At 40.6% G+C, this 20,671-nt stretch overlaps 1 pseudogene; it reads right to left on the reverse strand.

The window, feature by feature from the left end:
• Positions 1 to 5,545: 5,545 nt before the first annotated feature.
• Positions 5,546 to 6,925, reverse strand: LOC118723766 (annotated as a pseudogene).
• Positions 6,926 to 20,671: the final 13,746 nt, after the last annotated feature.

The raw sequence follows: 20,671 nt of genomic DNA on the forward strand, positions 1-20,671 counted from the left end.
GCTGTGATAATGAAGACATATTAATTTTAAAAGAAACAGTTGAATACAATTTTACTAGAGGAAAGTCAAATGTACATTACTAACTTTTTATAAAACACTTAGAAATGGCTCATATGAAAAAGGAAATAAAATGAATACAAAATTTATAAGACAGTGTTTCTGTTTCCCCTTTGATCTAAACATATGATGTTTATATATAAAAATTTGCAAAACATTTTTAATATTTTCATTGACCATCCATTGTCTTAGTCAGGGTTCTCCAGGAAAAAAAAAATGAACCTATAGATTTATTATTAGAAACTGGAAAAGCTGATGATATAGTTCTAGTCTATGTCCAAAGGCCTGAGAACTAAATCCAGTTTGGGGAAAGGAGGCCAATGTCTAACTCAAGAAGTCAGGCAGAGAGAGTGAATTCTGTTTCCTTATACTTAGACCCTCACAGATTGGATGATGCCCACCTACACTGAGAAGAATATTCTGCTTTATTAAGTCTGACAATCTCATCTAGAAACACCATCACAAACACACCCAGAAATAATGTTTATCTAAATACTGACACCTCATGATCCAGTCAAGTTGACACATAAAATTAACCATTACAACCTCACCCCTTGTCAGTTTAATGTCCATATGCATCCTCTTAAACAATACTTAATTTCCAAATAAATACAATAAAAAGATCATAATTCTGCTTAAAATTATACAGTTATTCTGTGTACAATAGAAAAACATTAACCTCTTCTATAGAAGAGGAAGTAATGTCCTTGACTGATGTTTACTTTTCCCCTTAATATGCCACAACTAAAAATTATGCTGTAAAATTGACAGTATTTAAATGCTATGACATGAAGTCAATACAACCAATGTCACAAGGAAAGAAAAACAAACAGATATATATTTGTAACAAAGTGTTCACTTCTGTTACTAGTCATATGAATGTAATTAATAATTGTAATTACCTTCATCCACTACCCATTCCAGATTCTTTTTGCACTCAGCAAGCACCTCAACTGATTGTGATTCTTTATTTGGCCACATGGCCCAAACATTTATTCACAAAGGGTCTGGGTTATTAGTAGTCCTGTCTGAAATGGATTTAGTTTTCCATTGACCTTAATCAGAGAGTATGATAATACTAAGAGACTCTCTAAGGTATCTCCTATATTCCAGATATACTCATCCTTACTTCTATTTTGGGATAGTAGTCCAACTTCCCCTTGGAGTCAGGTTCAATCATCCCATGGCATATCCCTCAATATCCAACTGTTGAAAGATATAAAAGGCTCCAAGCGGAAGTCTTTACTTCCAGTTCAGTGGAATCCCTATTGGCCTCCTGGTGGATGCATTCTCTCTACAGCTAAGACCATTGCATCAACAGAATGTAAAGTTGCCAAAACAGGAAGCAAAGTTTTGCTAGTGGGACATTTTGGGGTAATGGTGAGTGGTAACTCTCTTTTTATCACACCTTAACTTCTGAACTCATGAATCCTAACTATTGGGGAAACAGTATCTTTTCTTGGATGCTGAGATAGTGTTTGTCAAGTTACTCGACAATTAATTTATTTAATTTTTCCTTGTCCATACTGTACACTTTGGAAGGAAGTCATTCTGCACAGCTCACACAGTTGTACTCCTACTTCTCAAGGGGGCGGATAGCTACATAAATTACCTGCAAATCTTCTTCATGGAAATTTAACCTTCTCTCCCACTTATTGATGTATTCAATAATCTACCCATATAAAATCCTAATATGCAAATAGACCTAAGGGCTGAACAACAGAACAACCAGCTGCTATGATGTATGCTGACCACTAGGGGGTGCATGGAACATGGCGGGCATTGGGCATGGCAGAATGGTAGAGCAGGTGAGCTGGGGCACCAGACTAATGTGGGGTGCCAGTAGCTGTCAACAGGGCAAGTCTCTGATGGTTACTGAAAATTCTTTGCTCCTGCATGCCACAGTCCCACTGGGCACTCAGACCCGCTGCTGGTAAGGGACTCAATTGCTCTGCACTTTCAGAGGGTGCAAGCGGCACCAGTGGGACCAGGGGTGCCATCAGAGAGGGGACTGGGGGCCGCAGCGGAAAGAGGCGGGCGCAGGCAGGAAGGATGGGCTGAGACCCATCCCTGTACCCACCACAGCCTCACTGCCCAGAGTTCCTTTCACGGTGCATGAATTCATGCAATAGGCCCCTAGTTTTGTTATATTAGTATAGACTCATGAATTTTTATTTTGTATTTTGTGTTGGATCCCAATACTACTCTCTTTATTTCGTTGTTCCAATTGTTCCAACTTTGGTCATTGGGAGCAATTTGAGTTGACTATGCTTTTTTAATGTACCCCGTAAATGTTTGGAACACTTACTTTATTATACTGTACAGTGATACAGACTCATCTTGTATATTTCTTTGTCTCATCCTCAAATCAGCCATTTCTCCAAAGAGCTATGTTTCCTTTTATTATAGAACAGTATTAGAAACCAGGAGTGTCATTTATTTAAGGCCCTCTTAGCTAACAAAAAAAAACACACACACACACACAAAAAAAATGTTTATATATATAGATACTAGAAGACTGGTGCATGAAATTTGTGCAGGGGCAGGGGGAAGGGGAGTGTCCCTCAGCCCAGCCTTCACCCTCTCCAGTTTGGGACCCTTTGAGGGATGTCCGAACTGCCCGTTTAGGCCTGATCCTACCGGACATCCCTCTCACAATCTAGGACTGCTGGCTCCCCACTGTTTGCCTGCCTGCTTTTCTGATTGCCCCTAAACACTCCCCTGCCAGGCTGATTGATGCCTTACTGCTCCCCTGCCAGCCTGATTTCCCCTAACTGTCCTCCCCTTCAGGCCTGGTCACCCCTAACTACCCTCGCCTGCATGCCTGGTCCCTCCCAACTGTCCCTGGTTTCTCCTCCCCTGTTGGCCATCTTGTGGCAGCCATCTTGTGTTCACATGGAAGCAGCCATCTTTGACCACATGGGGCAGCCATCTTGTGTGTTGGAGTGATTGGTCAACTTGCATATTACTCTTTTATTAGATAGAATATATATACTAGTAGCCCAGTGCATGAAAATTCATGCACTGGAGGGAGGGACCCTCAGCCTGGTTTGCCCCCTCTCATAGTTCAGGAGCCTTCAAGGGCTGGAGGCAACACGGCGATCAGGAGAAGGCTAAGCCCCATCACACCTCTGCTTCTGCACTGCTGGCAGTACAAGCCTTGGTTGGCCACTTTGACTACCTGAGCCTCTGGCAGTCCTGGGTGGATGGGCAGCTACAATCTGAGACTTGCCTGTGCCTCTGGCTGGCTCCAGGTGACTGGGCGGCAACCATCTGAGGTTTGCCTGCATTTTGGGCTGGCTCCAGGCAGCTGTGGGGCTGAGGTTACTGGGGGACTCCAGAGGCAGGCACATAGCAGGCCCACCCTTGCCACATACCTGTGAACTTGGTGGGGCTAAGGAGACTGGCGCTGCCATCTTTGAGGGCATGGCAGTCAATTAGCATATTCCCTTCTTACTGGTTGTGGGTGCCACCATCTTTGCAAGGGCATGAGGGTCAATAAGTATGTTTCCTCTTTATTAGATAGGACTGTGATTGGCAAACTGTGGCTCATGAGCCACATGCAGCTCTTTGGCCCCTTGAGTGTGGCTCTTCCACAAAATATCACAGCCTGGGCAAGTCTATTTTGAAGAAGTGGTGTTAGAAGAAGTTTAAATGTTTAAAAATTTGGCTCTCAAAAGAAATTTCAATCGTTGTACTGTTGATATTTGGCTCTGTTGACTAATGAGTTTGCCCACCACTGAGATATTTATAAACCAGCAGAGAGAGCGAATTCTGACTATACATATATTTCTATAAATAAACATCTAGATCTTTATTAAGTTGAGCATGAGTTCATACTAATGCCTCCAATTCTAATTTGTTATCACTTGGATCATTTTAGTTTAGTCAGCTTTACTTATCTGCACAGTCACTCTCAATCCCATAGTGACAAGCCTGGCTCGTACCATATACCATTCTTTCCTTAATTGTTCCATTTCTATTTAAATATACAGAACTGTAATTATTGTTAATTCATGCTCTCTTAACAACTTTATCAACTAGTGTATAGCATTATGTGCATTTTCCTACTGACTCCATGCCTTCCCAAAGTGACTCTGGTCATCACCCCTTCCCCAATGACCTTTACTGAGATTATTTTATACACTTGTAATACAGCAAGACTTTCTTGTCTCAGACTACAGGGACGCTGGTTCCCTGATCCTAAATGACTTTTTGTATATCTGCACACATTATTCTTTGTGCTTTCAAGTTTTAAGGCTTTTGGCAAGTGCATGGTCTGTTATCCACTAATACAGTAGTATATTCTACAAAATAAAATTACTGTCCAAAAAAAGCCTCAGCATTTTATTTACTCACCTCACTCCAAATCTTAGCAACCACTAACTATTTTAATATCTCAATAAGGTGTCATTTCAAAAATGTTATAAAGTTGAAATCATGCAGTGCATAACCTTTCAAACTTGCTTCTCTCACTTGTATATATTCATTTAAGTTTTCTTCATGACTTTTTGTTGCTTTGTAGCTCATTTCTTTTTAGTACAAAATAACATTCCACTGTACAGATGTATCAAAGTCTGTTTCTCCATTGATCTTTTGAGGAATGCTTTGGTGGCTTCTAGCTTTTGTGATTATAAATAAAGAGACTATGAATGTCAGCATGCAGATTTCTGTGTGAGTTCAAGTTTTCAATCTATTGGGTAAACATCTAGAATCATAATTTATAGGTGATATGGTAAAACTATGGTTTGCTTATAAGAGATTGACAAACTACCTTCTGTGGTGCATGCATTGTTTTGTCTTCACACAGGCGTTTCCTGTTGCTCTACATTCTCACACAGCACTAGGCATGTTTGCCATTGGTGTACAGTGATGTCTCCTTGTTTTAAATTTGCATTTCCGTGATGGCAAATTGTGATAAGCTTTATTCATGTTTATTTACCACTTACCTGTCTTCTTTGGTGAAAAACCTATTAAGATATATTTTTTTCTGTTTTGCAATTGGTAAGTGTTGAACTTCTGCTAGTATAGAGTTTTTCAGTCCTCTGACATTGTTCTTTTTCAGTGTTGTATTGAATCCTTTTCATCGTTTTCCTTTGAATATAAACTTAAAATCAGTTTTAAATGTTTTAAATAACTACAAAAGAAGTTGCTAGGATTTCTTCTTCTTCTCCTCCTCCTCCTCCTCTTCCCCCTCCTCCTCCTCCTCCTCCTCCTCCTCCTCCTCCTCCTCCTCCCTCTTCTTCTTCTTCTTCTTCTTCTTCTTCTTCTTCTTCTTCTTCTTCTTCTTCTTCTTCTTCTTCTTCTTTTTTCCCAATGGCAGGTTTCTGTCCAGGAGGTCAGATTACATATTTTTGTAATGGGACAGAGAAATGAGGCACTGGGGCCACAGAGGCCACAGGGAGAATAAAAGATCTGAGAGCTGGAGTTTGGCATCAATCTTACAAAGTGTATAAATAATCTGTTTCTCTACAATAACAACAACAACAACAAAAACAAAGGCTACAAGAGCGGCTGTATATACAAAACACTGAGATATCACTTCACTTGCAAACAATTCCTGACCAGACAGGGAGATAAGACAGAGAGAAGGGCACAGGGACGGGTGGGGAGTGCACTGTGGCAGAAAGCAGGGGTTGGGGGAGGTCTTCTCCCAGCAGAAATCTACAGGCAGGAGCTGAATTCACCCATGTACAGGAGAGGCCAGGGTATGCAGGTCCTGGCTGTATGTGGGTGGTAGGGTGCTGGGGCCTCTGTTTGCCTGATCCAATCCCCTGGTCACTTGTTCTTCAGGCTTCAGCCAAAGGGGTTCTGGGTGGGGACCAGGGCCAGCTGGGACAACTGGCCAGAGAGGAAGGGAGGTAATTGTTCCCTGGAATCTACTGTGGAAAACTTGAGCCTGCTTGGTGTGTCCATGCTGCTGGCCCTGTCCATCCTGTCACCCTCCCCACCCCATCCTGAGGCCCACGGTGACCCAAGAAGAATAGATGCATCAGCCAGGTTTCAAGCTTCCCTGGGGCAGGGGAGAAGGACAGATGGCCCTGCTGGACTCCTGTTCTCCCTAAGCCCCAGCTGACTGTGCAGAGCTCAGTGGAGGGGTGGGAGCCAGACACAGAGATTCAGAGAGGATCGGGTCAGAGAAGACATCCTGATGAGGGGCAGGCAAAGGAGAGTATGTGCATGCCTGCACACTTGGAGGAGGCACGGAGCAGGCACAGGTTCTGGCAGCCTTGCAGCTTGTTCGGTTTCTGTCCACCAATAATGGGTGACACTGTGATGTCCACCACGTTGTTACCGGGGGACTTATGGGCTGTGCGGCCTGCGATTTGCTTCTGTGGCATGATGCGGTAGATCTCTGTGAGTATGTCCTTGAAAGCTTCCTCTACGTTGGTGGAGTCCTAGGTTGAGGTCTCAATGAAGGACAAGTTGTTCTTCCCTGAGAAGGCTCCGGTCTCATCAGTGGGCACAGCCTGCAAGTGGCACAGGTCGTTCCTGTTGCCCACCAGCATGATGACGATGTTACTGTCAGCATGGACCTTCGGCCCCTTCAGCCAGCATGCCATATTCTCCTATGTCAGGTGCTTGGGATGTCATACACCTGCACCTTGGTCGTATGCGGAGGTGATGTCATGGTAGCGTTCCTGGCCAGTGTCCCAGATCTGCACCCTAATGGTCTTGCTGTCCACCTGGAAGCTGCGGGAGACAAACTCTACCCTAATGGTGCTCTTGTTCTCCAGGTTGGATTGTTGCGGGTGAAGCTGGACAGCAGTTGGCTCTTCCCCAGACCCAGTGCCTGATGAGCACCATTCTGTATAGGTAGCCACACTCCCCAGGTCCCCCTTGGCTTGGCCCTTCTGGCAGGATCCATGACTCCACAGGTTGCTAGGATTTCATGTGTTTAATGTACTGATCAAGTTGGGAAGAACTGTTATCTTCATAATATGAAGTTTTTATTCCATGAATCCATATTTTTAGATTTTCTTAGATTCCTTGGATGAGAGTTCTATGTTTTTCTGAATATATATGATATATACTAGAACACTAAAGGCCTGGTACCCACTCCAATCTGGGATCCCTCTAACAATCCAGGACTGCTGGCTCCCAATTGCTTGCCTGCCTGCCTGCCTGTCTGCCTGCCTGATTGCCCCTAACCACTTTTGCCTGCCAGCCTGATCACCCCTAACCACTCCCCTACTAGCCTGATTAATTCCTGACTGCTTCCCTGCCAGCCTGTTTGCCCCTAACTGCCCTCCCCTGCAGGCTTGGTCCCCCCAACTGCTCTCCCTTGCTGGCCTGAGTCCTCACCAACTACTCTTCCCTACAGGCCCAGTCCCCCCCAACCTCCCTCCTCTGATGGCCTGGTCACCCCTAACTGCCTTCCCCTGCAGGCTTGATTGCCCCTGACTGCCCTCCCTTGCAGGCCTGGTCCCTCCCAACTGCCCTCCCCTACAGGCCATCTTGTGGTGACCATCTTGTGTCCACATGGGGGCAGTCATCTTTGAGTGATCAGGCTGGCAGGCAGAAGCAGTTAAGGGCAATCAGGAAGACTGTCAGGGAAGCCAGCAGTCCTGGATTGTGAGATCAGGCCCACTGGGATTGGGACTAAAAGGGAAGTCAGACATCCCTTGAGGGGGCCCAGATTGGAGAGGGTGCAGGCTGGGCTGAGGAACACCCCCCACCCCCCGTGCAAGAATTTCATGCACCAGGTCTCTGGTTTATATATCATGTAGATATTTTGTAATATTTATACCTAATTTTTTTTGTGGTACAATTATAAATAGTACTGTTTTAACTTACATTTTAAATTGTTAATTGCCATTTTATATAAAAACGTTTACACATAATATAAAAAATAATCCAAAATTATGGGTTGATAGGAATTAAAGGAAAAAACAAATTGAGAGGCTGGGCATTAATGGGTTACAGAATTATAATTTGTTATATTTAAAAGCAGATGAGAATGTGAATTCTATTTTTAATAACATTTAGAAATATCACATCTCCCAAAAGGAAGAAGTGTATGATATAATCTGTAGAAAGCATAAGAATAGAGATTTTTCACTCATTGTAACAGGGCACTGGAATGGCAGAATGCCTTCTCATGTGAATAAGAGTGCCATGAAAATCAGGAAGAAAAGCTTGTCATAAAAGTAGCCTTTGCAGTAATGAGGAAGCAATGAGCTGTTACCAAAAGATATGATAGTTAGACAAAAGTTGAAAATCATCTCTGATTTGTCAGTGCATCAGCCCCTAGACATTTTGTACAACCCCAGAGAAAATGGAGATAAAAAAATTGTGGATTGGAAGTCTTCACCTCTTTAGAATATCCATTAAATATGTTTTCTATTGTATTTTACTTTTGTATCTAGGAAATAATCTGTTCTCACAAAACTCTTTAGCATAAATAATTTATATATTCCTTTGCTGTCTAGAAAACACGTAAAATGAATAAATTTTAAATCGCAATCCATCCTGAAGCAAAATTGAAACTATGGCACGTTCTTAAAAAGTCGACCCACTTTCTAAGATGTTTACTATTTTAACAAGTCAGTAAAAACAATATTAATGTGGTATGCAAGTACACAAATGGATCTACAAGTAGAAATTCTTACTGTAGTGTTAATTTAGGATGTTGACAACAGCTAATAAATGTCCTCCCACATTTAATACAGCCTGAGTCTGAACTATTTGTTATATTTATGCCACCAAGATACCTAGTATTTGTTTTTATTCAAAACTATATACACTAAGAAAATTGTATTCAAAATAAGATATAAATTTCATTTTGCAAATGTCTTTAAATGTACCCTTGAGTATGTGAGCCACACTATATTGCCACATTTGTCAAGGCTCACAGAACACAAGTTATTTAAATAAGCCATGGTTTCAAAATATGCAGCAAAGATAAATGAGTAATCTTACCACAGGCAACTACTTCATATTCTCTCACTGTCTGACAGCTGGACCTCTTTAATATCCCAAACCATAACTGATTGGCTAATGCCACCTGTTCAAAATTCAAAAGTCATTCATTTGTGTAAAATAAACAAGCACATAAAGTAAGCATACGCTATGCAGAAAATATAAAATATCTTATAATGAGTAGGGGCAGAAAATGAAAAAAATGTACAAGAGGTGAAAGCAATGTAATTTTCTAAACATCTACTATAGTATATCCACTGTAACATGAATCTGTTATGATGACTTTCTTTTCTGAATACACTGTAGTTTGAAAGCTAAAGGTTTTTAAGATTAGTTAGATCTGTCACTTGCCAGGTGTGCTGATTTTGAAAAGGCATTTATCCACTGAAATATCTATTTCTGCATCAGTAAAATAACACATAATTCATGTTTCATGTAAATATGAAAGAAGAAAATTAATGAACCGGGGTTACTTAAATACTGGGGTAATAGAATGCTTAAATAAATGTTAGCCATTTAAAATAATCTATAATAATAAAAGCATAATATGCTAACGAAGACCTACTGGATGTCTTTCTGGACAAAGCTGCGGAGGTGAGGGCTGAAGCAGAGGCAGTTAGGTGCAATGAGGCCGGTAGGAGAGTGGTTAGGGTAGATCAGGCAGACAGGCAGAGGCGATTAGGGGCAATCAGGCAGTAGGATTGTGCCTAAACAGGAAGTCGGACATCCCTCTCACAATCCAAGACTGTTAGCTCCCAACTGCTTGCCTGCCTGCCTTCCTAATTGCCCTTAACAGCTTCTGCCTACCAGACTGATCACCCCCTAACCATTCCCCTGCCAGCCGGTTTGCCCCCAACTTCCCTCCTCTGTAGGCCTAGTCCCCGCCAACTGCCCTCCCCTGCCAGCTTAGTCACCCCTAACTGCCCTCCCTTGCAGGCCTGGTCCCTCCCTACTACCCTTCCCTGATGGTCATCTGTGGTAGACATCTTGTTTCCACATGGGGGCAGCTATCCTGTGTGTTGCAGTGATGGTCAATTTGCATATTACTCTTTTATTAGATAGGATAGAGGCCTGGTGCACAGGTGGGGGCCAGCTGGTTTGCCTGGAAGGGTGTCCAGGATCAAGGTGGGGGTTTCCTTGGGGGGTGAGGTGGCCTGGGCAAGGGGCCTGTCATGGTTTGCAGGCCTGCTACACCCCTCAGTGATGCAAGAGGAGGCCCTGGTATCTGAAATTTATTTATCATCTTTAATTGAAACTTTGTAATGTGGAGCAGAGCCAAGCCTTCTGCTTGCTCCATGGATGCTGCCATTTTTGTTTCAATTATTTTCTATAATGAAACTTTGTATCCTTAAGCACAGACGTGAGCCAGCCAGGATGTGTGGAAAGTTTAGCTTCCTCCATTGCCGGTGGAGTCCCAAGCCTCCCTTCTGCTCTCAGTGGCTGCAGCCATCTTGTTTGAGGTTAATTTGCATACTCACTTCTGATTGGCTGGTGGCCATGACTGTGGGTGTGGTTTGTTGGGATAGTGGATTGATGGTGAATTTGCATATTACTATTTTATTGGATAGGATGAGAGGGACTGACAGAGGTCAGGGGGAGGAGGATGGACATAGCAAAAAGTATGATGTCCAGAGGTGGAGAGGCTGGGTGGAGGAGGGTAAAGGCAGGGGGAGGGAATGGAAGAAATCTATAATAATGTCAACAATGGAATAAAAACAACAATAATATACCACTACACTACACACCTATTAGGAAAAAATATGTACATTAAGAATTATGTATTTACTGCTTTGATTAAATTAAAATTTTTTAAAGAAAGAATTTTGTCCAGAAAGGAGTGTTGTTGAAACGTGGGTTCTTTTTAACTTTTATTTTTAATTTTTATGATAAAGCTAAGGAAGCTTCAGAGTCCCTGTGAGGGCTCCATTTGTTCTGGGGGAGAGAACAAGCAAGTTGCAACCAGCAGCATTCTGGATAACCTGCCTACAATGACTTAAAAGAGAAAGGGACAGATTCCCCAAGACTACATTTATTTGTAATTTATTTTCTTATTCTAAATAAAGTCATTTTTGAATCTTATTTTAAAAAAATCTCTCCTTCCCCCCAGTAGAATTAGTCCATCAGGTTCAGTAAACTTTAGACCTCACAAAACCCATGTCAGTCCCTGAGGGTTGGGGTCCCCAAAGGAGTTTGGATTTATTCATTATATTTACTTGCTCCTTTTATGCTTGTTCAATCTAGAGGGAGAGTGAGGACCATTTTTTACTCAGTAATTTTTATAGTAAGAATTGTATTGGAACCTGCTCCTTTGGCTGTTTACAGGTTTACCTTACTGGGCACTCACAAAGACTTTAAGCCCTTTGAAGAAAGGGACAGCTATATTGTGTTTCTATAACACAGGTACAAAGTTAATACAACTTTATAAATATTTGTTGAAGAAACTTATAAATTTCAGTGCCATGAGGCATGACGTTTCCTTCTGCTCTGTCTCTTTATTGATAATTTAGTGCAAAGTATAAAGCTGAGAGGATGAGCAGGTAGAGCCGAATAAAGTTGCTTTTTCCAAACCCTAGATCCCATTCTCTGTTTTTACATAGTAGATGTGTTTCTGATGACATTTTGAATTGGGTATATTAGATTTTGCTAATATCAACTCCCTTTACTCATTAACAATAGAAATTATTTTGAATGATGTTTAAGTGGTTCATACTATGAGGTGCAAAAGATTTTGTTGTCTCAAGAATCTTTGTGCATTCTTTCTGTAGTAAAGTGAATTATCAACATGGTAAGTCTGTTTGGGGGGGGGTCTGCTTAAAATTGGGCACACCAGTATTAAATTCGGTTCTAACAATGACTAATTCGCACACCAGGTGTGGAGTTAGATGGCTGTTGAACATATCATTATTATTATTATTTTTTTTTTTGTCCCTTTGCTCCCACAGCACCTGCTTCTACCAGAGGCGGTGTCCTGACCCTCCATGACCTCTTTGTCATGGCAACCACAGGGTGTCTACTGCCTGAGGCTTTGGCAGTCAGCAGGAGTGTGGGGGGGGGGGGGGGGGAAGGCCGGTTGACCTTCTCAAGATGGCAGCAACTCTGAGAAATGCTCATCAGGGGTGGGGTCCCCTCATCAGAGACAGAGCAGGGAGGCACAGGGGAAAGCTTTCATGCAGGCCTGCTGAACCTGACAGAGTCGCACCTACAGCTTCCCTCCTCCTCTCCTCTCCTCCCAGGCCCTTGGGCTGATGGCTGAGGGGAGCAGCAGTCACTGGTGAGGCCAGATGCAGGCTCCCAAGGATGGGGAGCCTGAGACTCAGGTCCTGGCTGGGTGGACAGGCATTTCTTCCCAGGGTTTCAGAGGGTGTTGGGGGAGGGGAAGATGCCCCAGCCTCTGCACTGGGACAGAGCTAGAAAGGAGGGAGCCTGCCCCCTCCCACACTGCTGGGTGGGACATTGCAGAGGAGGGGCTGTGGGCCCCTAGCCCAGACTCACCCTCCCAGGGGCAGGTCATAGGACCAGGTGCTGCCCAGGCCTCTAGACTAGGGGTGTCGAACTCAATCAGAGAAGGGGCCAAAATCTAAAATCCAGCCTAAATCTTGGGCCGAATGGTTTACTGAACAGTCATAAACTATCATTGTGATGGAAACGCAGCGGAGTGCACTGATGACAGCGCGGTGCGGGCCACATTGCAAGGCCTGGCGGGACGGATTTGGCCCGCGGGCCTTGTGTTTGACACATGTGCTCTAGACCCTTGTGGGTGGGAAGGAGCATCTGGGCCCATCCTGCAGCAAGTCCCTGGCTTGGGTGTCTGAGTGTGGGAGGGCAGCAGGTGGCAAGAGTAGACTGAGAAAGTGGCCCCAGGCTGGATAGATGAGGTGCACAAAACTTCTGCCCCGGCAGCACTGGTGCTGCAGGGTTGTGGCAGAAAACAAAGTGCTGGCATCTGAGACCTTGGTGTGGGTGCAGGGGTCTGAGAACCTGGCTGGGTGAGATATACAATATATAATCAATATCATTGTCTTCCTTTTTTTTTTTTTTTTTTTTACTGAATCTGGTATGAAAGTCAGAAAAATCTGGTAATTTAATTTCTACACCTATTGTGTGGAAATCATAAGAATGGTTCCCACAATATAATGCTTCACAACTTTGTAAAAGATATAGATATTAGACATAGATATGGAAATTAAACATGTATCACAAGAAAGCACACCAGGAAACTGTTCTGAAAATAATAAATGCTAGCTCTTGTTTGAGAAGTACACTTACTAGGATTGAATATCAATGAGACATAATTGCTAGTTGCTTTTATATTGCAGCTTAGCAAAATAAAACTGTCTAATTTTTGAAATGTTGAAAATGTCAATGTATGCAAATTTGAAGAAGGGTTGGAAATCATAGGGTAACAGAAAGGAATAAAGAAAGAAGATGAAATCCTAGATTTAAAACTTCCTGATATGAATATGAAATGTAAAATACACATTAAAAGACTAGTAGTAATTCCTCAATTGTCAATGTCACCACGTTTTATAAAATACGTGGAGAGTCTAGGTTAAGAAAGATGAATAATCTCAAACTTTAGAGCCTGTAAAATAAGATTTTGACGTTAATAAATGAGCTGTTGCCCTCAGCATTGTTACAGTGCAACAAATATAAAGTAATTATCCAGAAAATATTAGAATTCTTTTGTTAACTTATTGCTAGTATGGATATTCTTAATGACATAACAAGGTATCTGCAGTCTCAATATACAGGAATTCATAATTCATTAAATATAAATATTATGTATCACTTCCCTTTTTTCTCTGCTCTAAAGATTGTTAAATCTATTTTAACAGCTACTATCCTCCAGGGATAATTAAAATATATTTGATTACAATTTGGTTGAATAGATTTTTTAAATTGTATTTTCTTTATATTTTAATGGGCAATTCTGCCATAAAGAAAAAAATCAAAAGGAAATAAAATAGCATGCAGTGAAATATAAGCACTCTACTTACCCACTCCCTCAATACTTCTTTTTTTCCAGACCCAGTGGTGGTTGCAAACTGTCCATCTCTAGTGCATTCTTGCAAAATAGTAAATGTGTATATAACCATGCGAGTGTTTAAGTGTGTGTACATAAGTATTTTTTGTGTATGTGTATTGAAAGAAACTTCCCTTATAAAGTGCTAATTCTACTCTTAAGAAGCAAAGTCTTTTAACTCTTAAGAGGCTGTTTCTAATTGTTAATTCTATTTATGTATAAAGTATATTAACACTTTCACATATTACATTAATTTAAGAGGATATCTATTCACTTTTTGAAATAGTAAATAAAAATTAGGTTGACTTTACCACAATTTTTCTCCTTTTCACCTCCAAATTATATGTATTGTAATGTTAGAAAATCTTATTTTTATTTCAAACATTGAAACCTAGTGATTAAGAGATAAAGGTCCTAAAGACAATTAATAGAACAGGAAAATTTGTTACATTATAAACACATGAAATGTTACCTAATCAGACCAGAAATGAAAGAAATAAAGTTTGAATGAAATACAATGCTAAATATGTAACCTAGGAGAGCTCTTCTACATGAACACTCAAACAACTAAGATGGAGAGTAAGTTGACAAAGCTTAAGATGCACATACTCAACAATTTCATGTAATTTTTACATGATAATCACAAAAATGTACGAGGAAATATGAAAAATATGTGCAGTAAAAATATATGCACTCACAGTTCAACAATTACATTGATAAATGTCACAAAAACATTCAAAGAATGACACCATTTGTTTAAAGTTCAAACTAGATAATATATTCTATATGTTGTTGGGAACATATACATATATGGTTTCAATATAAAGTGGCACTTTTATACATGTTGGCATACAATACTTAATGTTCAGTGTTTTTGTCAGTTTCATTTAACATGGTCTCTAAGAAATCTACATCACAATATAGAACAGTCTCACTTGTCTTAACAGCTCTATTATTTTCCATTGTTTTGGTATAAACTTCATACACACATACTCTCTCCCTTAATCTCTTCCTCCTTCCTTAACTTGACTCATTAACACTGCTGTCTTTAAAACTGCATATTCATATTGGCAGAACTACATGATTAAAGAAATCTTTGTCCTTGAATCAATGGTTAAAGAGGACCCACCTAAGAACAGGAGAAACCATTTTAAACTTTGAAAGGAAATGCAATGTGTGTTGTCACTTGTAGAAAGTAAATTAGCCTCTAATCTAACATATTGCTTGTAATCGCATGTGTATGTACATGCATCATATATGTATATACTAGAGGCCTGGTGCACGAAATTCATGCACAAGGTGGGGTGTCCCTCAGCCTAGCCTGCATCCTCTCCAATCTGGGACATCCCTTTCACAACTCAGGACTGCTGGCTCCCCACTGCTCACTTGCCTGCCTTCCTGATTGCCCCTAACCAATTCTGCCTGCCAGCCTGATCACCCCCTAACCATTCCACTGCCAGCCTGATTGATGTCAACTGTTCCCCTGCCAGCCTATTTCCTCCCAATTTTCCTCCTCTGCTGGCCTGGTCACCCCTAACTGCCCTCCCCTGCTGACCATCTTGTGGTAGCCATCTTGTGTTCACATGGGGGCAGCCATCTGTGGCTACATGGAGGCAGCCATATTGTGTGTTGGAGTGATGGTCAATCTGCATATTACTCTTTTATTAGATAGGATGGAGGACTGGTGCACAGGTGGGGGCCAGCTGGTTTGCCCTGAAGGGTGTCCCAGATCAGGGTAGGGGTTCCCTTGGGTAGTGGGACGGCCTGGGCGAGAGGCCTGTGGTGGTTTGCAGGCCAGCCATGCCCCCAGTGACCCAAGCGAAAGCCCTGGTATCTGGGATTTATTTAACTTCTACAATTGAAACTTTGTAGCCAGGAGCAGAGCCAAGCTTTCTGCTCCCTCTGTGGTGGCAGTTGGCCGGCCAGGGTAGGTGGAAAGCTTGTCTTCCTCCATCACCAGGGGAAACCCTAGACTTTTGATCTTCCAGCTCAGTAGCTGCTGCCATTTCTATTGGCATTTATTTACCTTCTACAATTGAAACTTTGTACCTAAGTGGAAACCTGGGCTTGCCAGGGTGTGTGGAAAGCTTGGCTTCCTCCATTGTGGGGGAACCCAAGCCCCCCACCCCCCACTCTCTCATTTTGGTTGGATTAATTTGCATACTTGCTCTGATTGGCTAGTGGGCATGGCTAATGGGTATAGCAGAGTGATGGTTAATTTGCATATTACTCTTTTATTTGATAGGAAATATATATATATATAAATATATAGATATAGATATAGATATAGATATAGAGATAGATAGATAGATAGACATGTGTAATAAAATATCAAGTCATGCATAGAAATGATAAATATTTAATTCAAGGCAGTGGTGACCTCTGGGTGTGAAGGAGTAAGAAGAGATACAAGAATATAATTCTAAATGACAAGTAACAGGGGTAGACTTAATGAGCCTGTGTTACTTCTTAAATTGCACAAGTATTTTTTTATATCTTATATAATTTTTGTATGTTTGATATATTTCACAAATTTGGGGGTTTGAATTCAGTTCCTTATTCATTTATCTCATTACATCAGGAACATCTGAGTGAGTAAAAATAAAACATTTGTTTACAATTTTTTTATTTTTAATCTAAATCTTCTATATGCTTTTCAGTAATAAGTACAGTATTTTTTAATGCATTTTATTAATTTTTCACAGAAAGGAAGGGAGAGGGATAGATAGCTAGAAACATTGATGAGAGAGAACCATCGACCAGCTGCCTCCTACACACCCCCTACTGGAGATGTGCCCACACCAATGTACATGACCTTGACTGGAATCGAACCTGGGGTCTTTCAGTCCGTAGACTGATTGTCTATCCACTGAGCCAAACCAGTTTCAGCAGTATAGAATTTTATATGTAATACTACTTCAATATATATTTTGTTCACATAGTTATTTTATGGCATTTTCAATAAACTGAGAAATAACTAACTAACATGTGTAAAGTAAATATAGCTCTGGCTAGATAGTTCAGTTGGTTAGAATATCTTCCCAATATGCCAAGGTTTCAGGTTTCAGGTTTGATCCCCAGTCAGGGCACATACAAGAATCAATCAATGAATGTATAAAGAAGTGGAACAATAAATCAATCTTGTTAGAGGTATGTATAACTTCTCTCAGTTACATGTATTTTTGATGTTAGAAGAAACCGTGACAAATTAAATAAAAATATTATGTTCTGTGAATGACCAGCAAGATCCCGAGCTAGGGATGAATGGATTACTCTGACACACATTTCTGTGAAAGAGAGGCTAAGGGACTGCTTGGCAATAGCAATCAGGCAGCTCTTTAGGCTTTTATTGTAACAACAGTTTGAACTAAAATTAACTATTAGATACTATTAGCAGGGTAAGCATCCTTGAGAAAGCACATGTTTCACTACAAGGTCGTGTCTAAAGACTGAACATAGAGATTCTAGTAAAACATGTGGGGGCTTGGACTTGTTTGGAAAATTCGAGGCAGGGGCAGCCACCTTCAGCAAGGTCTCCCTAGAGGCCCCCAACCTTTTGGAGAATCTCCCTTACAGACTTTACAACTAAGTCTCATGCTTCCCCCACAATTATGCATATTTTAAAGTACAGGGCAACTATCAAGTCACACTTAAAGAAGAAAGGAAATATGAAGAAAAAAAAATGGCAAGGAAAGAAGAGGAAATGGGAAAGGAGGATATTTTCTTATATGCCTTAAAGTCTACAAACTTATTTAATAAAATAAATGTGACTCAATAATTTACACAGCAACAACCATTTCCAGACTTTAATCTCATATTAATGAAAAAATATACTTTTTGCTTGGAAGCTCATTTGAATTAATTATATTATGAGCTCAGAAGCTGTGAAAACTAAGCAACACAGATTGAGAGTGATTTAAGAAGTAAGATTAGGTGAATTGTTTAAGAAGCTTTTAATTCAAATGAAGTAATTACTCCAATAAAAACAAATAACACTGGCTATTTTTCCACATAAGCTAACAGAGTCAAACAACTGAAGGAGAGTGGAATTGATTCTTTCAACAATTTAATAAACTGTAGAGTTTATTAATGTTTATTTTGCTGGCATCATTGGCTGCCTGCCTTCCTTCTTAAAACTTTGCCCTCCAATTTCACACAAATAGTGAGGCTAAATTTCTTCAAATAACAAACCCAAATATACTATGATAATAACAGACTTAAAAACAAAGCGTAAAAGGAGAGCAAAGAATTTTTACCTATAATTTGTATGGATAGCCCAGTTATGGTGGGCATATGTGGTAGCCCTGAAAGGGTTTTAATAATAATAATAATTTATTGTTATATTTAATAATAGTAATTAATAGTTTTCCTCCAAGCAAAATACATGTGAAGATATAAAGATATTTCCAAACACAATTATTAAACGAAAGGCCTGGTGCACAAAATTCTTGCACAAGGGCAGGGTGTATATGCCCCTCAGTCCAGCCTGCACCCTCTCCAATCTGTGACCCATAGAGGAATTTCCAACGGCCATTTCGGCCCAAACCCACCAGGATTGGGTCTAAAAGGGCAGTAAGACATTCCTCTCACAATCCAGGACTGCTGGCTCCCAATTGCTCGCCTACCTACCTGCCTGATTGCCCCTAACTGCTTCTGCCTGCCACCTTGATCACCACCTAACCACACCCCTGACAGCTTGATCGATGCCTAACTGCTCCTCTGCAGGCCTGATTGCTCCTAACTGTCATCCCCTGCAGGCCTGGTCACCCACAACTGCCCTCCCCTGAGGGCCATCTTGTGGTGGCCATCATCTGTCCACATGGAATAGCCATCTTTGACCACATGGGTGCGGCCATCTTGTGTGTTGGAGTGATTGTCAATTTGCATATTATCTCTTATATTGGATGGTAAACAACTAGTATTTTTTTTTTACTCTTATTCCATCCTTTTCAGCAGTTTTTATTTTCATTTTTTTTCCCATTACATTTTCTTATAGTAGGTGGTTACAAACATTTTCATATCTTTCGTGGTAACCGCTCAGGGGAGGAATGCAACCCCACAAACACACACACACACACATACCTCAAATGTGGCTTGTTGTTACTGATAACACCAGGAGGATATGAAAATGTACTGCTAACATCCTGAGGCTTTCTGGGGAGAGCCAGGCAAGTATCAATCCGGTCCAAGGCAGGCTTGCACAAAACTTACTTTAAAACGTTTGATCAAGATCCAGTGCTCATCAAAAGAAATGGAAAACTTGACAGCCACTGAATTCTAAAGAGTCATTGGGATATGTGAGAAAGTCTAACAAAACTTTTAGAAAGATAGTAAATATAAAGAAAATTACAGGAAAATAGCACATTATCCCTGGTCAGTTTTTTCTCATTGGTTAGAGCATAGGCCTGCAGACTAAAGAGTCTTGAGTTTGAGACCCACTCAACTGCATGTACCTCTTACCTCAGTTGCATGTTTCCCAACCCATTTTGGGGGCACCTGCTGGACCCAACCAATGGATGTCTCTCTCTCTCATGTGGATGTGTTTCTCTCTGTCTCTCCCCCAACTTCTCTCCATTCAACTCTCTCTAGAAGTCAATGGAAAAAATATCCTCAGGTGAGGACTAAAAACAAACAAAAAATACACATTAAAGAGCTCTAATTAAATTAATATTTTCAATACAGAAAATACAGGAGATATTTCATATTCTAGAAATAAAATTTGTTTAATCATCTACTATGTGTAGATTGTATATTTTATAATTTATATAATGAAAGTTCTTAACTTACAAATAAAATTAAATAATTTCTAAATTCTTTAATGACACTCTGTTTTATTAAAACTTGAGGTTCATAACTTGCCAAGGACATTGTATTAACTCCTGAAATAATTTTTATGGACAAAATCTTTTGTCTTTGAAAGTTTATGAACTGAATTGCTAGTACAATGTGGTTGCATAAGCAGAGCACACATTTATTATAAAATCTAGTATTAAATGTAGTTTAGCACTTCAATCACTATAAAAGAGACCATTTAAATCTGCTTTTAAATACAGAATATACTTTGCAGAATGATGTAAAAATATGATGCCAAAATGTTCCCCCTACCCCTTCCTGGAAATGAGGGGTGCGGCTGAGAGAAGAGACACAGTGCCTTGTGGGAGTTTAGAACCAGACCGTTTTATGAGGGATAGCTTGACTCTTCTAAATGATGTGACCATGAGAATGTTAAAAGCTCACACTACACTTCTCTATTTTAATGTGTGAATAGGGATGGTTTTATCTCCCAATGATTATTCCAAGAATGACAGAAAACTTCAATACTTAATAAGTGATATATATCTAGAGCTATATTTTTCCTGAGTTACAATTAAATAAATGGTAAATGTGACTGCTTACAACACAGCATGAGAAGCTTTACATCCAAGGGAATTGTGTTATTCTTTAATTTTTACAACTTTATTCACAGTCCTAACAAAGTTCCCTTATTAGTAAGATACATTCCAAATCTGCTTTATTTATAAATGCTAGTTTTCTCTGAGAGCAGTTTCCATTGGAGATTTGCATATGGTTACCTGAACTCGTCACTGAAATTGCAGTTCTAAGGTAATCTCCATGCAGTTGGGAGACAAGTCTAGTTGCCCTAGAGTTCAATAAATGATGTCCTGATCA

Source organism: Pipistrellus kuhlii, unplaced genomic scaffold, assembly GCF_014108245.1.
Source record: "Pipistrellus kuhlii isolate mPipKuh1 unplaced genomic scaffold, mPipKuh1.p scaffold_m20_p_1, whole genome shotgun sequence".
Classification (NCBI taxonomy): domain Eukaryota; kingdom Metazoa; phylum Chordata; class Mammalia; order Chiroptera; family Vespertilionidae; genus Pipistrellus; species Pipistrellus kuhlii.